The sequence below is a fragment of the Haliotis asinina genome, chromosome 1 (assembly GCF_037392515.1).
Source record: "Haliotis asinina isolate JCU_RB_2024 chromosome 1, JCU_Hal_asi_v2, whole genome shotgun sequence".
In the NCBI taxonomy this organism is placed as follows: Eukaryota; Metazoa; Mollusca; class Gastropoda; order Lepetellida; family Haliotidae; genus Haliotis; species Haliotis asinina.
In genome coordinates, this window is record NC_090280.1 from 9,752,327 (window position 1) to 9,775,575 (window position 23,249).

The window sequence follows — 23,249 nt, forward strand, 5'->3', positions numbered from 1 at the left end:
CAGTTTAAAGATACAATCTCTAAATGAAATTATTTATTCAAAGTTGTTATCCACTCTCTGCCTCTCTCTCTCTCTCACACACACACACGCGCGCGCACGCACGCACACGCATACACGCACGCACAGACGCGCATACAAAAAGTATAAACGTACCCAACCAAAGATTCAGCCGGACAGTGATAGTATGCTGTAGGTGTAAATACAGCAATGCAGATCAAGTAAAGCCCAGACGTCTCAAAGTGAGTGAGTGATTTAATATTTAACGTCACATCGACAATATTTCAGCCATATCGTGACGGGAACATAACATTGAAATGGAATATATGAGTATTATAAAAATCTGTCGACAAAGGACAGTAAAACAACTAGAATATCACGGAAAGGAATGTATAACTAGTAACTATACCTAAAAACAGTTGATCTATGCAGGACAATACAATATATAACTGGGCTATAGATCACCAACAACTGAAGGTAGATCACCATACTGGGGACCATGGGGACTTACAGTACTTTTGCTACCTGCATGGACCCTAGTTGGATTTACATCATCAATTCAGCCGTCAGCAATTTGGGAAATCTAGCCATACAATAAAAAGACACTTATTCTACGATTAAAAACCTGGAAATTTAGAATTTACTTTGAATGTTTGTGGACTTACGTACCCTCTCAGGAGGACAATAATTTTACGGTACTTCAACCCCCTTCGAGAATACAGCCACTAACAAGCACAGTTACTAATTTAAACTTCCAATAATAAAATATTTATCTATTTACAGTTCAGTTAATGAATCTAATTCTTTTAAAAATGCAATGATTAAATGAGAACTTGTGTTATTAAAATGATCCTTCATAGTTTGGGAATTAAAATACTGATCCCTTGTGATGGAATACTCAACACAGTCGAGCAGGATTCTTTCATCACAAGGGATACAAAACGGAGGATCCTCACCTTTAAGCAAATATTTATGTGTATACCTTGCATGGCCAATACGACATCGTCGTAAAATAACCTCTTCAAATCTGGACTGACAGCCCAAGTGAGTGAGTGAGTGAGTGAGTTAACATTTAACGTCACATCGGCAATATTGCAGCCATATCGTGACGAGAACATACGTGACAAAAAGAATATATATGTATATTATGAAGACCCTGTCGACGAAGGACAGTAAAACCACTAGACTATCACAGTTAGTATTAAAACTAGCGTGGAAACTTAAAAACTGATAGTATCCATATTTGTACAGTACACTATAAAAACAGGCCATAGATCGCCAACAACAGAGGGTAGATCACCATACCAGGGACCATGGGGACTTACAGTACCTCTGCTACCTGCATGATCCCTGGCTGGATTTACATCATCCCCTCAGCTGTTGGCGACTGTATGCAAGATTAGCCTTAAATTAAAATGACACATATTCTACGATTAAATAAGTGGAAGATCAAATCTGACTTAAACCGTTTTGGGACTTACGTACCCTCTCAGGAGGACAATAATTTTACGGTACTTCAACCCCCTTCGAGGATACAGCCACTAACAATCTTAGTTGCTAATTCAACTTCCAATCATTAAATATTAATCTATTTACAAGTCATGTAATAAGTCTAATTCTTTTTAAAACGCAATGATTAAATGAGCACTGACATTACTAAAAAGATCCTTCATAGTTCTTGATTTAAAATACTGATCCCTTGTGATGAAACATTCCACACAGTCAAGCAGGACATGCTTGACTGTGATTCTTTCATCACAAGGGATACAAAACGGAAGATCTTCACCTTTAAACAAATATTCATGTGTATATCGTGTGTGGCCAATACGACATCGTCGCATGATGACCTCTTCAAATCTGGACTGACAACCCAAGTGAGTGTAACCAATGTAGGGTTTTATTTCATGTAGTTTGTTGATACCTACTTGAGTGTACCACTTCTTCTGCATCAGATCACGGATGTAAGACCTAATGTTAGCTTTATAATCAGTGTATGGAATAAGAAGTGGTGTCACAGATGGTTTGAGTGCTGCCTTAGCAGCAAGGTCAGCCAGTGTATTCCCAGAAATGCCCACGTGGCTGGGTAACCAACAAAAGACGATGTCGTATTGGCCAGTAGCAAGATCATTATGCAATTCAATAATTTCTATTAAAAGTAGATGTTTGCAAGAAATATTTTAATAGCCGGAAGGAGAAAAAGAGAGTCTAAATAGATTACATATTGTTTACGTTTAGGGTGTCTTTGAATATGTTTAAGAGCCGTTAGTATGGCGTTTGCTTCAACTGTGAAAATAGAACTGTTGTCTGGCAATCTAGAAAATATTGTTCGGGATCCAATGACAGTGGCACAAGCTACTGCGCCACCATCCTTGGACCCATCTGTAAATAAGGGTTTGTAATTGCTATATTTAGTTTTTGATTGGTTATATTCTTGTTTGTACTGTAATTCATTAGTTTCTGATTTTTTAAGTGAAGTTAATGTTAGGTCGACTTGAGGCCTAACCAACTGCCAGGGAGGAGAAGAAAGAAGACGAGAGGGAGCTATGTTTTTCAGCTCAATGCCGGCCGAAGAAAGAAAGGGTTTAATTCTGTGCCCTAGAGGTGGAACAAGAGAAGACTTCTTGTCATACAAATCCCCATAACGTGGATTGAACACACAGTTATATGCAGGGTTAGATTCATTAGAGTATAATTTAGTAATGCATTGGAAGGATAATTTTATACGACGTTGTGTAAGAGATGGTTCGTCTGCTTCAACGTAAAGACTGTCAATAGGTGAAGTTCTGAGTGAGTGAGTGAGTTAAAATTTAACGTCACATCGGCAATATCTCAGCCATATCGTGACGAGAACATCTAAGATCAAAATTGACTATGTGTCTGCTATAAAACCTGTCAACGACGGACAGTAAAACAACTAGAATATCACAAATGGAATTAAAACTAGCATGGAAAGTTAAAAATAACAACACCATTTGGACAATACACTATAAAATCAGGCTATAGATCGCCAACAACTGAAGGTAGATCACCATACTAGGACCATGGGGACTTACAGTACCTTTGCTACCTACATGGACCCTAGTTGGATTTACACCATCCCTTCAGCCGCTGGCGAGTGTACAATATGCTAGCCACAATTAAAACAACACGAATACTACGATTAAAAACAGTGGTAGACTTAAATTTACTATCAATGTTTTTGGACTTACGTACCCTCTCACGAGGGCAATAATTTTACAATACTTCAACCCCCTTTGAGGGTACAGCCACTAACAATTCCAGTTACGAATCCAAACTACCAATTATTAAAATACATCTTTTTACAGAAACATATTGCTCAAAATTCAGTCAAAAAATCAAATTCTTTTAAAAAATCAAGAATTAAATGAAAACTAACGCTGCTAGAAAGATCCTTCATTGTTTTAACTGAAAAATACATATCCCTTGTGATGGAGAATTCAACACAGTCAAGCAGAATATGCTTGACTGTAACTCTCTCATCACAAGGGATACAGAAAGGAGGATCCTCACCTTTTAACAGGTACGCATGAGTATATCTAGTGTGTCCAATACGACATCGTCGTAGAATAACCTCTTCAAATCTGGACTGACAACCCAAGTGGGTATAGCCAATGTAAGGTTTTATCTCATGTAATTTATTCATACCCACTTGGGTGTCCCACTTCTTCTGCATCAGGTCACGGATATAACATCTAATGGTGGCTTTGTAATCAGTGTAAGGAATAAGCAGTGGTGTCACAGATTTGTTGAGTGCTGCTTTAGCAGCAAGGTCAGCCAATGTGTTACCAGAGATCCCTACATGGCTGGGTAACCAACAAAAGACGATGTCGTATTGGCCAGTAGCAAGATCATTATACAATTCAATAATTTCTATTAAAAGTGGATGTTTACAAGAAATATTTTTAATAGCCGGAAGGCAAGAAAGAGAGTCGGAATAAATTATATATTGTTTGCGTTTAGGGTGTCTCTGAATATACCTAAGAGCTGTCAATATGGCGTTAGCCTCTGCGGTAAAAATAGAACTATTATCGGGTAATCTAGAAGATATTGTTCTGGATCCAATGACAGTGGCACAAGCCACAGCGCCACCGTCCTTGGACCCATCTGTAAATAAGGATTTATAATTGCTATATTTATGTTTCAATTGATTATATTCTTGTTTATACTGTAATTCGTTGGTTTCTGATTTTTTAAATGTCGTTAATGTTAGGTCAACTTGTGGCCTAACCAATTGCCAAGGAGGAGAAGAAAGAAGACGGGAAGGAGCTATATTTTCCAGCTCGATGCTAGAGGCTGCAAGAAATGGCTTAATTCTGAGCCCAAGAGGCGGAACAAGGGAAGACTTTTTGGTATACAAATCCTCGTAGAGAGGATTAAAGACACAATTAAATGCGGGATTAGACTCATTTGAAGCTAATTTTGTAATGTATTGTAAAGATAGTGTAGCGGCCACAAAATTTCCGAGTCCCGTGCTGGGATTCGAACGACGGACCCTCTGATCCGAAGTCGGACGCCTTGTCCACATGACCAAAGAGGTTAACCCCGTCAGCAAGCTGACAAGGTAAGGATGTCATCTGTGGGATGACTCCACGCCCTGCTACATACTCCCCCGTCAACAGAAGGCACGTCCCGGGCCGCATAGTTGGGTACTGAGGCTTATTTTGTTCAAATTTGATATGAACGTGCTCAGCCCCACGTTGGGCGCCAATGTAGCGGCCACAAAAATTTCCGAGTCCCGTGCTGGGATTCGAACGACGGACCCTCTGATCCGAAGTCGGACGCCTTGTCCACATGACCAAAGAGGTTAACCCCGTCAGCAAGCTGACAAGGTAAGGATGTCATCTGTGGGATGACTCCACGCCCTGCTACAATAGTTTTAAACGACGTAAGTTGAGAGAAGGCCCATCAGCTTCGACATATAGACTGTCAATAGGAGAGGTTCTAAAAGAACCAAGACAAAGTCTTAGGCCTTGGTGGTGCACAGGATCAAGTACTTTTAGGTTGCTTTGACAAGCTCCACTATATACGATGGAGCCGTAATCAAGTTTAGATCGGATCAGTGATCTATATAAGTGAAGAAGGGTAGACTGATCCCCTCCCCATTTTGAATTTGAAACAACCTTTAATAAATCGAGTGCTTTCAGGCATTTGGCTTTAAGGGATTTAATATGCGGTAAAAAGGTCAAATGTGAGTCAAAAATAAGTCCCAAGAATTTGGCCTCCTTGACCACTTTGATTGGGGTACCACTGAGAAATAGTTCTGGGTCCTTATGGGGTTTGTATTTACGACAAAAGTGTATACAATTGGTTTTTGATTTAGAAAATTTGAAGCCGTTTTCAAGACACCATTTATCTATTTTGTTTAAACACAGCTGCAGTTGCCGTTCAATAGTATGCATATTTTTACCACGGCAAGAAATATTAAAATCATCCACAAATAAAAATCCATCGATTAAATCGTTTAAAACTTTAAATAAACTGTTGATCTTGATGCTAAAAAGAGTGACAGACAAAATACTGCCTTGTGGAACACCCTGATCCTGATTATAATGATCAGACAGGATAGAACCCACGCGGACTTGAAATTGCCTGTTATTTAAAAATTTGGCTATGAATTCAGGCAAACGACCTCGCAAACCGAAATCATGTAAATCTCTTAAAATACCATATTTCCAGGTTGTGTCATATGCTTTCTCAAGATCAAAAAAGATAGACACAGCATGTTGTTTATTAATCAGCGCATTTTTCACAAATGTTTCTAAACGCACTAAGTGATCGACAGTACTTCTGTTTTTACGGAAACCACACTGTATATCTGTGATAAGATCATTTGTTTCCAAGTACCAAACAGTCGATTATTTATCATGCGTTCCATGGTCTTGCAAACACAGCTAGTTAGTGAAATAGGTCGATAATTGGACGGATCCGTATGGTCACGTCCAGGTTTAGGTATTGGTACTACTATGGCGTCACGCCATGACGGAGGAAAGTTACCCGATGTCCAAATATCATAAAAAATATTGAGATGCGTTTCTAGGCAGGATTCTGGTAAATGTTTCAGGAGTTGATAATGGATGTTATCAGCTCCTGTAGCAGTATCATGGGCTTGATCAAGAGCAGTATGGAGTTCATGAATAGAAAACATTTCATTATAATCTTCACCATTATCAGAATTGAAATTAATAATTTTCTTTTCTTGTTGTTTTTGATATTGCTGAAATTTAGGTGTATAATTCGAAGAGGAAGAATGTTTAGCGAGAGTTTCACCCAGTTTATTCGCAATATCTGACTTATCAGTAAGTAATTGATCTCCATGTTTAAGATGATGGACACTAGATTTAGTACCTTTACCTTTAATTTTCTGGACCATGTTCCATACCTTGGACATAGGTGTCCGAGAATTTATTTTGGATACATAATTTTGCCAAGATTGACGTTTGTTCTGTTTAAAAGTACGCCTCGCTTTAGCATTTAAAATCTTAAATTCATTGAAATTATGCACCATAGGATGGCGACGGAAATAATGTTCTGCTTTTTTCCTTGCCTTCCTAGCTTGTTTGCATTCATCGTTGAACCATGGTTTTCTTATGTGTGGAACTGCAGAGGACTTTGGTATACACGCATCAGCTATGGAATTCAGTTCCTCAGAAAAACATTGAATAGCATCAGGAACGTCAATAAAAAGTTCGGGTTTAAGTTTTTCAGCACACAGTGTTTCATATAAAGCCCAGTTAGCCTTTTTAAAATTCCGCCTTGATGATGGATGAACATCAGATGGAGTTATAGATTTTAATATAGTAGGGAAATGGTCACTTCCACAGAGATCATTGTGGACTGACCACTCAAACTCATTAAGTAGTGAAGAGTCTGCAAAAGACAGATCTAGAGAAGAGTAGGTGCCGGTTGCAGGGTGCAGATAAGTGCTTGAATCATCATTGTATAAACATAAGTCATTATTGGAGATAAAATCTTCCAGTATTTGACCTTTTGAGTTAGTGTTTGTACCACCCCATAGCGGGTTATGGCCATTGAGATCACCCATTATGATACACGGCTTTGGGAGTTGATCATAGAGATCTTGCAGATCTGACTGTTGGAGTGCTGAGGAAGGCGGTATATACAAAGAGCACAGTGTAAAAGTAACGTGAAGAGTAAGTCTCACTGCAACGGCCTGGAGGTTAGTTTTAAGAGCTACAGAACTATGGATAACATCTTGTTTAACGAGGATTGAAGATCCTCCAGTGGCCCTGTCACCCGAAGGGGAAAAATAATTGTATGCATCAAACTGACGTAAATTAAAAGCATCTGTCCGTTTCAGGTATGTTTCCTGTAAACAGAAAGCTGCTGGTGCAAAGTCTTGGACTAATAGCTGTAGTTCATTAAGATTAGTCCTTAATCCTCTACAATTCCATTGTATTGTACTTTTGGAAAAAAACTATGGTGGGTTGATTGGGGATCTACCCCGCACTTTCTTAGAGGGCGACAAGCTATGTGCCCGAGAATGGATGTTATCAGACACATCCATATCTTCTAGTGACCCAAACTTATTAAATAATTTGATCTTGTCTGACCCTTTAGGAGCTCGATTTGGTCTTGAAGTGTCTGATCTTGATTTGATCTTTGTTTTACCTGTCTGTTTCTCATTCTTCCCTGGTTGTGATCCAAGTTGAGAAACGGGAGATTGGTGCTGAGAAAAGTTCTGCTGATCAGGAAGTAAATCTGCTGTCTGTGTTGATTGCTCAGGAGAAAGATTTTTTGGAATGTCTGTGTTTATCCACGTCAGGTCTGTTTGACAGGCATGTGACAAGGTAATGACTTGAGAAGCATTTTCTTTGTTGGTCATTTCTGATGGCTTTCGGGCGATGGAGGCATAAGTTTCATTAGTATCCCTTGACTGTATCAACTTTTTGGCTTCAGCAAAACTGACATTATTAGTGTATTTAATCCTGTTGATCTCCATCTGCTTTTTCCAAGAGGGACAATCCTTAGAAAATGCTGAATGATTTCCATTGCAGTTGGCACATTTTTTGGAGCTACTTTCACAATCTTCTGTTACATGAGTAGTCTCAGCACAGTGAGCACATGTAACAGACAATGTGCAAGTCTTCACACCATGTCCAAACTTCTGGCATTTGAAACATCTCAGAGGATTGGGGATGTATGCATCAACAGTAACGCTGTAGTAACCTGCCCTGATTGATTTGGGTGGATTTGGCGCAGAAAAAGAAAACAGGTATGTGTTAGTTGGAACACTTTCATTGTTTTTTCGACTGGAAAATCTTTTGACATACATCACACCTTGATCCTTCATTTCCGATGCAATGTCAATCTCGGTCATATCTGCAAATAGACGATCTCGGTCTCGTACAATACCTTTACTGGTGTTCAGTGTTCTATGTGCAGAGACCTTAACCGGAACTCCAACAAACGTTTCAATGGACAATAGGTTAGTTGCTTGCTGTTTTCTATTACATTCAAGTAATAAACATCCTGAACGCAAGCGTTTCACATCTTTAATATCTCCTGCTATTCCATGGATACCTTTAGATATCGCAAATGGATTCAGCTTTAAAGGAGTATTATCAAGCGTCTCAAGGATCAGAAAACGAGGCCAGTAATCAATAGATTTGGAGGGTCGCTGTTCATCATCATCATCATTGTCGAGTTGGCGTTTCGTTTTTTTGTTTGGGGTTTGGTATTCCATGGTAAGTTAGTATGAATTCGTCATCCGAGCTCCCCACCCCCCACGGAGTATCACAAGGACAATGCTAAGAGCAGGCGGGTTTCCAGCCTGCAGCACCAAGGATACCCGGATGATATACTCAAGCAGAATAATCAGCAAGTAATTATTCCACCAGATTGGCCCATGAGCCACTGCCTTCTGGACATAGGACTCAAGGCAAGATACGAAATTTGAGTTATTTAATCGTAAAATAGATATATCATCACAAAGCCATGACAACTGACAAAAGACAAAATGGTTTCTAAAAATTTATGCTGTAAAATTTACATGTACAGGGCTTAGCATGACCAGCCGATTGGTTGAACCGGGCCCATTCAACCTCCCGTCTAGGTGAAGTAAGGGTCGAAGGGGTGTGTTGAGCAAAGGGAACGCGGTCACAGGCCCCCAGTGCCCTCAACCCCCAGACTCCCGTCCTCCACCGACACAGGGCCGCAACCCACGGCAAACAGGTTGGTGGACCAAATATGCCCCCGGGTCCACAACGGGGGTGTCGGCGAGCTCTTCGCGTTACCCAGCACCCACCACGAGGAGGTGGCTCGCCACGGGTGCCGTGAAGTTCTGAAAGACGCAAGACAAAGTCTTAGACCTTGGTGGTGGACAGAATCTAATAGTTTAAGGTTGCTTTTACAGGCTCCACCATAAGATGGAGCCATAATCGAGTTTTGAACGGATCAGTGATCGATATAGGTGTAGGAGGGTAGCTTGATCCCCTCCCCACTTTGAGTTGGAAACAACTTTCAACAGATCGAGTGCTTTCAGACATTTGGCTTTGAGCGATTTAATATGCGGCAAAAACAGTTAAATGGGAGTCGAAAACTAGGCCCAGAAACTTGGCCTCCTTTACAACTTTAATGGGAGTGCTATTTAAATATAGTTCAGGGTCTTTATGCGATTTATATTTCCTACAAAAGTGTAGACAGTTAGTTTTCGACTTTGAGAACTTAAAACCATTTTCAAGACACTATTTATTTATTTTATTTAAACATAACTGCAGTTGCCGTTCAATAGTATGCATTTTTTTACCACGACAGGAAATATCAAAATCATCCACAAAAAGTGATCCATCAATTGAATCGGTTAAAACCTTGGATAAACTATTGATCTCAATGCTAAATAAGGTCACCGACAAAATACTGCCCTGGGGAACACCCTGATTCTGTGTATAATGATCAGACAGGGTTGAACCCACACGGACTTGAAATTGCCTGTCTTTTAAAAATTGTGATATAAAAAGAGGCAAACGGCCTCTCAAACCAACACCACGTAGGTCCTTCAAAATGCCATGTTTCCAGGTGGTATCGTAAGCCTTTTCAAGATCAAAGAAAATTGATACAGCATGTTGTTTATTGACTATAACATTTTTAACAAAGGAGTGAGTGAGTGTGTGAGTTAGTGAGTTAATACTTAACGTCACATCGGCAATATCTCAGCCATATCGTGACGAGAACATTCAACAATGAAAAAGAGCATATATAAATCATAAAAACCCGTCAACGAAGGACAGTAAAACAACTAGAATATCACAATTTCAATTAAAACTAGCATGGAAAGTTAAAACTAATAGCACTATTTAGACAATACAATATACAAACAGACTATAGATCGCCAACAACAGAAGGTAGATCACCACACTAGGAACCATGGGGACTTACAGTACCTTTGCTACCTGCATGGTCCCTAGTTGGATTTACACCATCCCTTCAGCTGCTGGCGATTGTATGAAAAGTTAGCCGAAATTAAAAGAACATGAATGCTACGATTAAAACACTGGTAGACTTAAATTTACTGTGAATGTTTGTGGACTTACGTACCCTCTCAGGAGGACAATAATTTTACAATACTTCAACCCCCTTTGAGGGTACAGCCACCAACGATTCAAGTTACTAATTCAAACTACCAATCATTAAAATGCATCTATTTACACAACATAATTTTCAAAATTCCACCACAAAATCAATTTCTTTTAAAAAACCAATGATTAAATGACAACTAACAGTGCTAAAAAGGTCCTTGATAGTTTTGACATTGAAAAATTTATCCCTTGTGATGGAGAATTCAACACAGTCAAGCAGAATATGCTTGACCGTGACTCTCTCATCACAAGGGATGCAAAACGGAGGATCCTCACCTTTTAAAAGGTATACATGAGTGTATCTTGTATGGCCAATACGACATCGTCGCAAAATGACTTCTTCAAATCTGGACTGACAACCCAAGTATGTGTAACCAATGTAGGGTTTTATTTCATGTAGTTTATTTATACCTACTTGGGTGTCCCACTTCTTCTGCATCAGATCACGAGTGTAAGCTCTAATGCTAGCTTTGTAGTCAGAATAAGGAATACGAAGTGGTGTCACAGATTTGTTGAGTGCTGCCTTAGCAGCAAGATCGGCCATTGCGTTACCGGAAATGCCAACGTGGCTGGGAAACCAACAGAAGACGATGTCGTATTGGCCAGTAGCAAGATCATTATATAATTCAATAATTTCTATTAAAAGTGGATGTTTACAAGAAAGATTTTGAATAGCCTGAAGGCAAGAAAGAGAGTCGGAATAGATTATGTATTGTTTATGTTTATGGCGTCTTTGAATATATTTAAGAGCTGTTAATATGGCGTTAGCCTCAGCGGTAAAAATAGAACTGTTGTCTGGTAATCTAGAAGATATTGTTCTGGATCCAATGACAGTGACACAAGCTACTGCGCCACCGTCCTTGGACCCATCTGTAAATAAAGATTTATAACTGCTATATATATGTTTCAATTCATTATATTCTTGTTTATACTGTAATTCATTAGTTTCTGATTTTTTAAATGTGGTCAGTGTTAGGTCCACTTGGGGCCTAACCAACTGCCAAGGAGGAGAAGAGAGAAGACGGGAAGGAGCTATATTTTCCAGCTCAATGCTGGCAGGAGCAAGAAATGGTTTAATTCTTAAACCAAGAGGCGGTACAAGAGAAGATTTCATATTGTATAAGTCCTCACACAGAGGACTGAAAACACAGTTATATGCAGGGTTTGACTCACTGGAATATAATTTTGTTACATACTGTAAAGCTAATTTGATACGTCGCTGCTCAAGAGATGGCTCATCAGCCTCAACGTACAGGCTGTCAACAGGTGAAGTTCGAAAGGCCCCAAGACAAAGTCTTAGACCTTGATGGTGAACAGAATCTAAACGTTTCAGGTTGCTTTTACAGGCTCCACCATAGACAATGGAGCCATAATCAAGTTTTGACCGGATCAGTGATCGATAAAGTTGCAGGAGGGTAGCTTGGTCCCCTCCCCATTTAGAATTTGAAACGACTTTCAACAAGTCAAGTGCCTTCAGGCATTTAGTTTTGAGGGATTTGGTATGTGGTAGAAACGTTACATGTGAGTCAAAAATTAATCCCAAGAACTTGGCCTCCTTTACAACTTTGATGGGAGTGCAATCTAGAGATAGTTCAGGGTCCTTATGTGGCTTAAATGTTCTGCAAAAATGTATACAATTAGTTTTGGACTTCGAAAATTTGAAGCCGTTTTCAAGACACCATTTATTTATTTTGTTTAAACACAACTGCAGTTGCCGTTCAATAGTATGCATATTTTTACCTCGGCAAGAAATATTAAAATCATCCACGAAAAGCGATCCATCAATTGAATCGTTTAAAACTTTTGATAAACTATTGATCTTGATGCTAAAAAGAGTGACAGATAAAATACTGCCTTGTGGAACACCCTGATCCTGATTGTAATGATCAGACAGGGTAGAACCCACACGGACCTGGAATTGTCTGTCATTTAAAAAGTTGGCAATAAATTGAGGCAAACGACCTCGCAAACCAAAGTCATGTAAATCCCGCAAAATACCATGTTTCCAGGTTGTGTCATATCCTTTTTCAAGATCAAAAAAGATAGACACAGCATGTTGTTTATTAATTAGTTCGTTTTTAGCAAATGATTCTAAACGCACTAAGTGATCGACAGTACTTCTGTTTTTACGGAAACCACACTGTATATCTGTGATAAGATCATTTGTTTCCAAATACCAAACAAGTCGATTATTTATCATGCGTTCCATGGTCTTGCAAACACAGCTAGTTAGTGAAATAGGTCGATAATTGGACGGATCCGTATGATCTCGTCCAGGTTTAGGTATTGGTACTACTATGGCGTCACGCCATGACGGAGGAAAGTTGCCCGATGTCCAAATATCATCAAAAATATTGAGAAGAGTTTCTAGGCAGGATTCAAGTAAGTGCTTCAGGAGTTGATAATGTATGTTATCAGCTCCAGTAGCAGTGTCATGAGCTTGATCAAGAGCAGTATGGAGTTCATGAATAGAAAACGTTTCATTATAATCTTCACCATTATCAGAATTGAAATTAATAGTTTTCTTTTCTTCTTGTTTTTGATATTGCTGGAATTTTGGTACATAATTAGAAGAGGAAGAGTGTTTAGCAAGGGTTTCACCTAGTTTATTAGCAATATCTGATTTATCAGTAAGTAATTGATCTCCATGTTGAAGATGATGGACAGTAGATTTAGTACCTTTACCTTTGATTTTCTGGACCATGTTCCATACCTTGGACATGGGTGTCCGAGAATTTATTTTGGACACATAATTTTGCCAAGATTGGCGTTTGTTTTGTTTAAAAGTACGCCGTGCTTTAGCATTTAAAATTTTAAATTTATTTAAATTATGCACCATAGGATGGCGACGGAAATAATGTTCAGCTTTCTTCCTTGCCTTCCTAGCTTGTTTGCACTCATCGTTGAACCATCGTTTTCTTATGTGTGGAACTACAGAGGAATTTGGTATACACGCATCAGCTATGGAATTCAATTCATCAGAAAAAGATTTAATAGCATCGGGAACGTCAATAAAACGTTCGGGTTTAAGTTTTTCAGCACACAGTGTTTCATATAAAGCCCAGTTAGCCTTTTTAAAATTCCGCCTTGATGATGGAGGAACATCAGATGGAGTTACAGCTTTTAGTATAGTAGGAAAATGGTCACTTCCACACAGGTCATTGTGGACTGACCATTCGAATTCATTTAATAGTTCGGAATTTGTCAATGACAAGTCGAGAGCAGAATAAGTCCCTGTACCAGGGTGTAAATATGTGTTGGAACCATCATTATAAATACATAAATCATTGTCGGAACAAAAGTCCTCCAACAATTTACCTTTAGTGTTTGTAGTTACACTACCCCAGAGTGGGTTGTGCCCATTTAAATCTCCCATTATAATACAGGGCTTCGGGAGCTGGTCATATAGAGCTTGAAGATCAGTTTTGGCAAACGTTGAAGACGGTGAAATATAGAGAGAGCACAGCGTAAATGCTACATGTAAAGTAATTCTCACTGCAACAGCCTGCATATTAGTATTAAGTGGAACAGGGCTTTGAATAACGTTTTGTCTGACTAGAATGGATGATCCACCAGTGGCTCTATCACCCGGAGGTGAAAAACAATGATATGTATTAAAATGACGAAGGTCAAATGTATCTGTTTGTTTTAAATATGTCTCTTGGGGACATAACGCTGAAGGTGTAAAATCATTGACTATTAGCTGTAATTCATGTAAATTAGTCCTCAATCCTCTGCAGTTCCACTGTACAATATTATTGGAATAAACTATCTTTTGGGGGGATTTATTGGGGATCTACGCCGCACTCTTTTGGAGGGCGACAAGCTATGTGCCCTTGTTTGGATGTTTTCGGAAACATCCATATCTTCCAAGGATCCGAACTTATTAAAAAGTTGAATTTTGTTACTAGACCCCTTTGAGGCTCTTCCACTTTTACCCTTTTGTGAAGATTCACATCTAGATTTAAGCTTGTTTTTCTCAGTTTCTTTCACATTGGATTGAGACGTCCGTTTTGCATTTGTCTGAGATAATTTCTCCTGTGTACAAGGTACATCCTGAACACCCATGGGCTCCGGAAGTACGTCAGCAGTTTGAGTGGATGATTCAGGTAGCAAAGTCTGAGGAGTGTCAGTATTAATCCATGTTAAGTTGGTTTGACAGCAAACAGAAGACTTGATTACATTCACGGTTGGCGAAGGCGATGTTCGGGTAACAGAAGCATAAGTTTCTGTTAAGTCTGATCTTTGGACAAGTTTTTTTGCATCTGCAAAGCTAATGTTTTGAGTATTTTTGATTTTGTTGATTTCCATGTTCCGTTTCCAAACTGGACAGTCTTTTGAGAAAGACGAGTGACTTCCGGCGCAGTTAACGCATTTCTTAAAGTTGTATGTGTCTGCTCACCACAGTGAGCACACGTGACAGACAATGTACAACTATTCACTCCATGTCCAAATTTTTGGCACTTAAAACACCTTAATGGGTTAGGAACATAGGTATCAACAGCGATGTTACAGTATCCAGCTTTCACAGATTTTGGAGCAGTTGGCGAGGAAAAAGAAAACAAGTATGTGTTTGTTGGAACAGTTTCTTTATTTTTCCGGGTTGTAAACCTTTTGACATGCATCACACCTTGATCTTTCATCTCTGTCCCAATATCTAATTCCGTCATGTCCGCAAACAACTGATCACGATCTCGAATTATGCCTTTGCTAGTGTTGAGCGTCCTGTGAGCTGAGACTGATACAGGAATTCCTACCAACATTTCAGTTGTCATCAGGTTTGTAGCTTGCTGTCGTTTACTACATTCAATGAGAAGAGCTCCTGAACGCAAGCGTCTAACATTTTTGACATCACCCGCAATGCCTTGAATAGCCTTCGATACTGCAAACGGGTTCAACTTGTGGTGTCTTATCATGAGTCTCGATCACTATAAAGCGTGGCCAGAAGTCAATTGATTGGGTCGGTCTGTGTTCATTATCATCTTCATCAGGGTCCAGTGGACGTTTTGCATTTTTAATGGGGGTTTCGTAAGCCATAGTTGGTTTTAAATGGTTCATCATCCGAGCTCCCCACCCACCACGGAGTATCACAAGGACAATGCTAAAGCAAGCGGGCCTCCAGCTTGCAGCACCAAGGATACCCGGATGATATACTCCAGTAGAAAAATCAAAAGATTAATATTTCCACCAGATTGGCCCATGAGCCACCGCCTTCTGGGCATACGACTCTAGGCAAAAACATATATAAAATGATGAATTTCAAATTACAATCTCCAAAGAGCCAAGCATGAAAAATCAAATTACCAGTTTCATAAATTTTGAGCATGAAATAGTTGTAGCTCAGGGCTTGGCGTGACCAGCCGATTGATAGAACTGGGCCAGTTCTACCACCCGTCTAAGTGAAGTAAGGGCCAAAGTGGTGTGTTGAGCAATAGGAACATTGGTCCTGCTCCCATTGCCCTGAACCACCAGGATCCCCTCCTCCACCGACACAGGGCCGCAACCCACGGCAAACGGGTTGGTGGACCAAATATCCCCCCGGGTCCACAACGGGGGTGTCGGCGAGCTCTTGGCGTTACCCAGCACCCACCACGAGGAGGTGGCTCGCCACGGGTGCCCTTTTAACAAAGGATTCTAAACGTACCAAATGATCAATGGTACTATGATTTTTCCTGAAACCACACTGAATATTTGTGATCAGGTTATTGGTTTCAAGATACCAAACTAATCTATTATTCACCATACGCTCCATGGTTTTGCAGACACAGCTAGTTAACGATATTGGTCTATAATTCGACGGATCTGTATGATCCTTACCAGGTTTTGGTATTGGAACTACAATGGCATTTCGCTATGAAGAAGGAAATTTGCCAGATGTCCATATTTGGTCAAATATATCCAAAAGTGTCATCAAACATGATTCAGGTAAGTGTTTCAGTAGCCGGTAATGTATATTATCATCACCTGTTGCAGTGTCGTGAGCTTGGTCAAGAGCCGTATGGAGCTAATGTCAAGAAAACACTTGTAATCTTCCCCGTTATTTGAATCGAAATTAAGTTTTGTCTTTTCCTGTTGTTTCTGATATCTCTGAAACTCAGGGACATAATTCGCCGATGATGAATTTTCGGCAAGAGTTTCGCCAATTTTATTTGCAATTTCAGATGTGTCTGTAATTAAATTATCCCCATCTTTAAGATGGTGAACAGCAGCTTTTGAAACTTTACCTTTAATTCTTTGAACCATGTTCCATACTTTGGACATTGGCGTACGTGAATTAATTTTGGAGACACAATTTCTCCAGGATTGTCGTTTGTTTTGTTTGAAGGTACGACGTGCTTTCGCGTTGAGTATTTTAAATTTATTTAAGTTGTGGACAAGCTTTCCTGGCTTGTCTACAATCTGTATTAAACCATGGTTTCCGTACATGTGGATTCGTAGAGGACTTGGGTATACACTCATCAGCAATTTCATTTAAAACGTCAGAAAAACACTGAATGGGATCAGCTATGTCACTAAAAACTTCGGGCCGTATTTTAGATGTGCATAAAGCAAGAAATAAAGACCAGTCTGCTTTGGAAAAATTCCATCTCGAATATGATGGAGAGTCAGACGGATTAATTTCTGATAAGATAGTTGGAAAATGGTCACTTCCACAGAGGTCATTGTGGACCGACCATTCAAATTCATTAAGTAGCCTAGAATCTGAAAGAGACAAGTCTAGAGGAGAGTAAGTGCCAGTTGCAGGGTGCAGGTAAGTGCTAGAATCATCATTGTAAATACACAAATCATTATTGGAGATAAAATCTTCCAGTATTTGACCCTTTGAATTAGTGTTTGAGCCACCCCATATCGGGTTATGGCCATTGAGATCACCCATTATAATACAAGGTTTAGGAAGTTGTTCATAGAGAGCTTGCAGATCTGACAGTTGGAGTGCTGAAGAGGGCGGAATATACAAAGAGCATAGTATAAAGGTAACATGAAGAGTAAGTCTAACTGCAACGGCTTGGAGGTTAGTTGCGAGTGGTACAGGACTATGTATAACATCCTGTTTAACAAGGTTGAAGATCCCCCAGTGGCTCTGTCACCCGGAGGTGAAAAATAATGATATGCATCAAAATGCCGTAAATCAAAAGTATCTGTCTGCTTCCAATACGTTTCCTGCAGACAGAAAGCCGATGGTGCAAAATCTTGGACTAAAAGCTGTAACTCATTGAAATTGGACCGTAAGCCTCTACTAGTTTTTTAGAATGAACTATCTTTTAGGAGGGTTGATTGGGGATCTGCCCCGCACTTTCTTTGAGGGCGATAAACTATGTGCCCTTTGATGGATGCTATCAGAAACATCCATATCCTCTAGTGATTAAAATTTGTTAGATATTTTTATCTTATCTGACCCTTTAGATGCCCGATTTGTTTTTGAAGTGTCTATCCGTGATTTGATTTTGGACTTTCCAGGTTGGTTCTCATTTCTGTTAGGTTGAGAACAAGTTTGTGGAAGAGAATATTGCTCCTGCATGGGGTTCAGCTGTGAAAGTGATTTTGCTGTCTGAGTGAACTGATCAGGAGACAATCGTGTAGGAGTGACAGAGTTTACCCATGTCAAGTCTGTTTGGCATGAGTGCGAGGAGGTATTTTTAGTTGTAACTGAAGGACTTATGAGTCCTATCATGAAGCTAGAACAAAATTTGTAAATAGTGTCTCAAATTTGTGCAGTCAGGGATTAGCATGACCAGCCGATTGGTTGAACCGGGCCCATTCAACCACCCGTCTAGGTGAAGTAAGGGTCGAAGAGGTGTGTTGATCAAAGGAAACACGGTTACAGGCTCCCAGTGCCCTCAACCCCCAGACTCCCGTCCTCCACCGACACAGGGCCGCAACCCACGGCAAACGGGTTGGTGGACCAAATATCCCCCCGGGTCCACTACGGGGGTGTCGGCGAGCTCTTGGCGTTACCCAGCACCCACCACGAGGAGGTGGCTCGCCACGGGTGCCACAGTCCAAGTAGGTGTAACCAATATACGGTTTTATTTCATGTAATTTATTTATACCTACTTGAGTGTCCCACTTCTTCTGCATCAGATCACGGATGTAAGTTCTAAAGCTAGCTTTGTAATCACTGTAGGGAATAAGAAGTGGTGTCACAGATTTGTTCAGCGCTGCCTTAACAGCAAGATCGGCCATTGCGTTACCGGAAATGCCCATGTGGCTGGGAAACCAACAGAAGACGATGTCGCACTGGCCAGTACCAAGATTGTTATACAATTCATTAATTTCAATTAAAAGTGGATGTGTACAAGAAATATTTTGAATAGCCCGAAGGCAAGAAAGAGAGTCGGAATAGATTATATACTGTTTATGTTTAGGATGTCTTTCAATATATTTAAGAGCCGTTAGTATGGCGTTAGCTTAAGCTGTAAAAATAGAACTGTTGTCTGGTCACCTGGAAGATATTGTTCTGGATCCAATGACAGTGGCACAAGCCACTGTGCCACCGTCCTTGGACCCATCTGTAAATAAGTATTTATAATTGCTATATTTATGCTTTAATTGATTATATTCTTGTCTGTATTGTAATTGATTAGTTTCTGATTTTTTAAATTTAGTTAATGTTAGGTCGACTTGAGGCCTAACCCATTGATAAGGAGGACAAGAAAGAAGTCGGGAAGGAGCTATGTTTTCCAGCTCAATACTAGAACCAGCAAGAAATGGCTTAATTCTGAGCTCAAGAGGCGGAACAAGGGAAGACTTTTTGTTATACAAATCCTCATGAAGAGGATTAAAGACACAATTAAATGCAGGATTAGACTCATTAGAAGCTAATTTTATAATGTATTGTAAAGATAGTTTTATACGGCGTTGGTTGAGAGAATAGTCATCAGCTTCGACGTATAGACTGTCGATAGGAGAGTTTCTAAAAGAACCGAGACAAAGTGAGTGAGTGAGTTGAGTTTTACACCGCACTCAGCAATATTCCAGCTATATGGCGGCGGTCTGTAAATAATCGAGTCTGGACTAGACAATCCAGTGATCAACAACATGAGCATCGATCTGCGCAATTGGGAACCGATGACATGTGTCAACCAAGTCAGCGAGCCTGAGCACCCGATCGCATTAGCCGCCTCTTACGACAAGCTGAGTCGCCTTTCATGGCAAGCATGGGTTGCTGAAGGCCTATTCTACCTCGGGAACTTCACGGGTCACCGAGACAAATTCTTAAACCTCGGTGGTGCACAGGATCAAGTAGCTTTATGTTCCCTTGACAAGCTCCACCATACACGATGGAGCCGTAATCAAGTTTAGACCAGACCAGTGATCTATGTAAGTGAAGAAGGGTAGTTTGATCACCTCTCCACTTTGAATTAGAAACAACCTGTAATACATCGAGTGTCCTCAGGCATTTGGCTTTAAGGAATTTAATATGTGGCAAAAAGGTCATATATAAATCGAAAATAAGTCTCAGGAACTTGGCCTCCTTGACCACTTTGATTGGGGTACCACTTAGAAATAGTTCTGGGTCTTTATAGGGTTTGTATTTACGACAGAAGTGTATACAATTGGTATACAATTTACAAAATTTGAAGCCGTTTTCTAGACACCATTTGTCGTTTTGTTTAAACACAAATGTAGTTGCCGTTCAAAAGTATGCATATGTTTACCACGGCGAGAAATATTTTCATCATACACAAATTAAAACCTATCTATTAAATCATTTAAAACTTTAGATGCCGTATTTCCAGGTTATGTCATATGCTTTCTTAAGATCAAAACAGATATTATTAATCAGCGCATTTTTCACAAATGATTCCAAGCGCACTAAGTGATCGACTGTACTTCTGTTTTTTACGGAAACCACATTGTATACCTGTTATGAGGTTATCTGTTTCCAAGTACCAAACAAGTCGATTATTTATCATGGTTCCATGGTCTTGGTCTTGCAAACACCGCTAGTTAGTGAAATAGGTCGATAATTTGACGGATCCGTTTGATCACGTCCAGGTGTAGGTATTGGTACTACTATAGCATCACGCCATGAGGGAGGAAAGTTGCCCGATGTCCAAAAATTCATCAAAAATATTTTGAAGAGTTTCTAGGCAGGATTCAAGTAAATGCTTCAGGAGTTGATAATGCATGTTATCAGCTCCTGTAGCAGTGTCATGGGCTTGATCAAGAGCAGTATGGAGTTCATGAATAGAAAACGTTTCATTATAATCTTCCCCATTATCTGAGTTGAAATTAATAGTTTTCTTTTCTTGTTGTTTCTGATATTGCTGAAATTTAGGTAAATAATTGGAAGAGGAAGAGTGTTTAGCGAGGGCTTCACCCAGTTTATTTGCTTTATAAATCTGATTTATCAGTAAGTAACTGATCTCCATGTTTAAGATGATGGACAATAGATTTAGTACCTTTACCTTTAATTTTCTGGACCATGTTCCATACCTTGGACATGGGTGTCCGAGAATTTATTTTGGACACATAATTCTGCCAAGATTGACGTTTGTTCGCCGTGCTTTAGCATTTAAAATTTTAAATATATTTAAATTATGCACCATAAGATGACGACGGATATAATGTTCTGCTTTTTTCCTTGCCTTCCTAGCTTGTTTGCAGTCATTGTTGAACCATGGTTTTCAAACATGTGGAACTGCAGAGGACTTTGGTATACAGTCATCAGCTATGGAGTTCAATTCATTAGAAAAACATCATCAGGAACGTCAATAAAACGTTTTTCAGCGCACAGTGTTTCATATAAAGCCCAGTTAGCCTTTTTAAGATTCCACCTTGATGATGGAGGAACATCAGATGGAGTTACAGCTTTTAGTATAGTAGGAAAATGGTCACTTCCACAGAGGTCATCGTGGACTGACCATTCGAATTCATTTAGTAGTTCAGAATTTGTGAGTGACAAGTCGACAGTAGAATCGGTCCCTGAACCAGGCTGTAAATATGTGTTGGAACCATCATTATAAATACATAAATCATTGTCAGAACAAAAGTCCTCCAACAATTTACCTTTAGTGTTTGTAGTTACACTACCCCAGAGTGGGTTGTGCCCATTTAAATCTCCCATTACAATACAGGGATTCGGGAGCTGGTCATTTAGAGCTTGATGTTCAGTTTTGGCAAACGTTGAAGACGGAGAGATGTAGAGAGAGCATGGCGTAAACGCTACATGTAAAGGAATTCTCACTGCAACAGCCTGCATATTAGTATTAAGTGAAACAGGGCTTCGAATTACGTTTTTGTGTGACTAGAATGGATGATCCGCCCGTGGCCCTATCACCTGGAGGGGAAAAACAATGATATGCATTAAAATGACGAAGGTCAAACATATCTGTTTGTTTTAAATATGTGACTTGGAGACATATGCCTGAAGGTGTAAAATCTTGGAGTGAGTGTGTGAGTTAATATCTAACGTCACATCGGCAGTGTCTCATCCATATTGTTACGAGAACTGAAATGATATATATGTATAGTATGAAAACCTGTCATCGAAGGACAGTAAAACAACTAGAATATCACAAATTGGATTAAAACTACCGTTGAAAGTTAAAACTTATATCACTATTCGGACAATACAATATAAAATCAGACTATAGATTGCCAACAACTGAAGGTAGATCACCATACTAGGGACCATGGGTACCTTTGCAATCTGCATAGACCCTAGTTGGGTTTACATCATCCCCTCAGCTGTTAGCAATTGTAAAATCTTGGACTAATAGCTGCAATTCATGTAAAATAGTCCTCAGTCCTCTGCAGTTCCACTGTGGAATATTATTGGAATAAACTATCTTTTGGGGGGATTTATTGGGGATCTACCCCGCACTCTTTTGGAGGGCGACAGGCTATGTGCCCTAGAATGGACGTTTTCAGAAATGTCCATGTCTTTAAGAGACCCATATTTCTTGAACAACTGAATTTTATTTTGTGACTCTTTAGGAGCTCTGCCACTTTGTTGGTTTGAAGCATCAGGCTTAGGCTTAGGTTTACTTTTAGCAGTTTGTTGACTATCAGCTGTCGATTGAGACTTTGAGTGTGACTGAGATGATGATGATTTGTGATCAGAACACTTTGATGTACTAGGAAGTGATTCCTCAGTCTGAGATGATACAGCGGGGTACAAAAGCTGTGAAGAATCGCAATTTACCCAAGTCAAGGTAGTTTGGCAGTCTGTGGATGATTTTGTTCTTTTAGAGCTACTGTAGCATACCTTTCTGGAAGATCAGATCTCTTTACCATTTTTGGACCCCCGAAAAGGAGATATTTTGAGTAAACTTTATTCTCTTTATCTCCATGTGCTCTTTCCAAATATGACACTGTTTAGAAAATGACGAAGGGTCGCCTGAGCAGTTGGTGCATTTTTTAAAATCACTGTCACAATCTTCTGTTGTGTGTATTTACACCGTGTCCATATTTCTGACATTTAAAACACCTTAGCGGGTTGGGCATGTAAGTATCAACATTGATATTACAATGTCCTGCTCTTACTGATTTTAGAATACTTGGAGAAGAGAAGTGGAAGAGATATGTTTTAGTAGGGTTTGTTTCTGAGTTTGTCCGAGTTGTAAATCTTTTAGTGAAAGTCACCCCTTGATCTTTCATTTCTGATACGATGTCAAGCTCAGTCATATT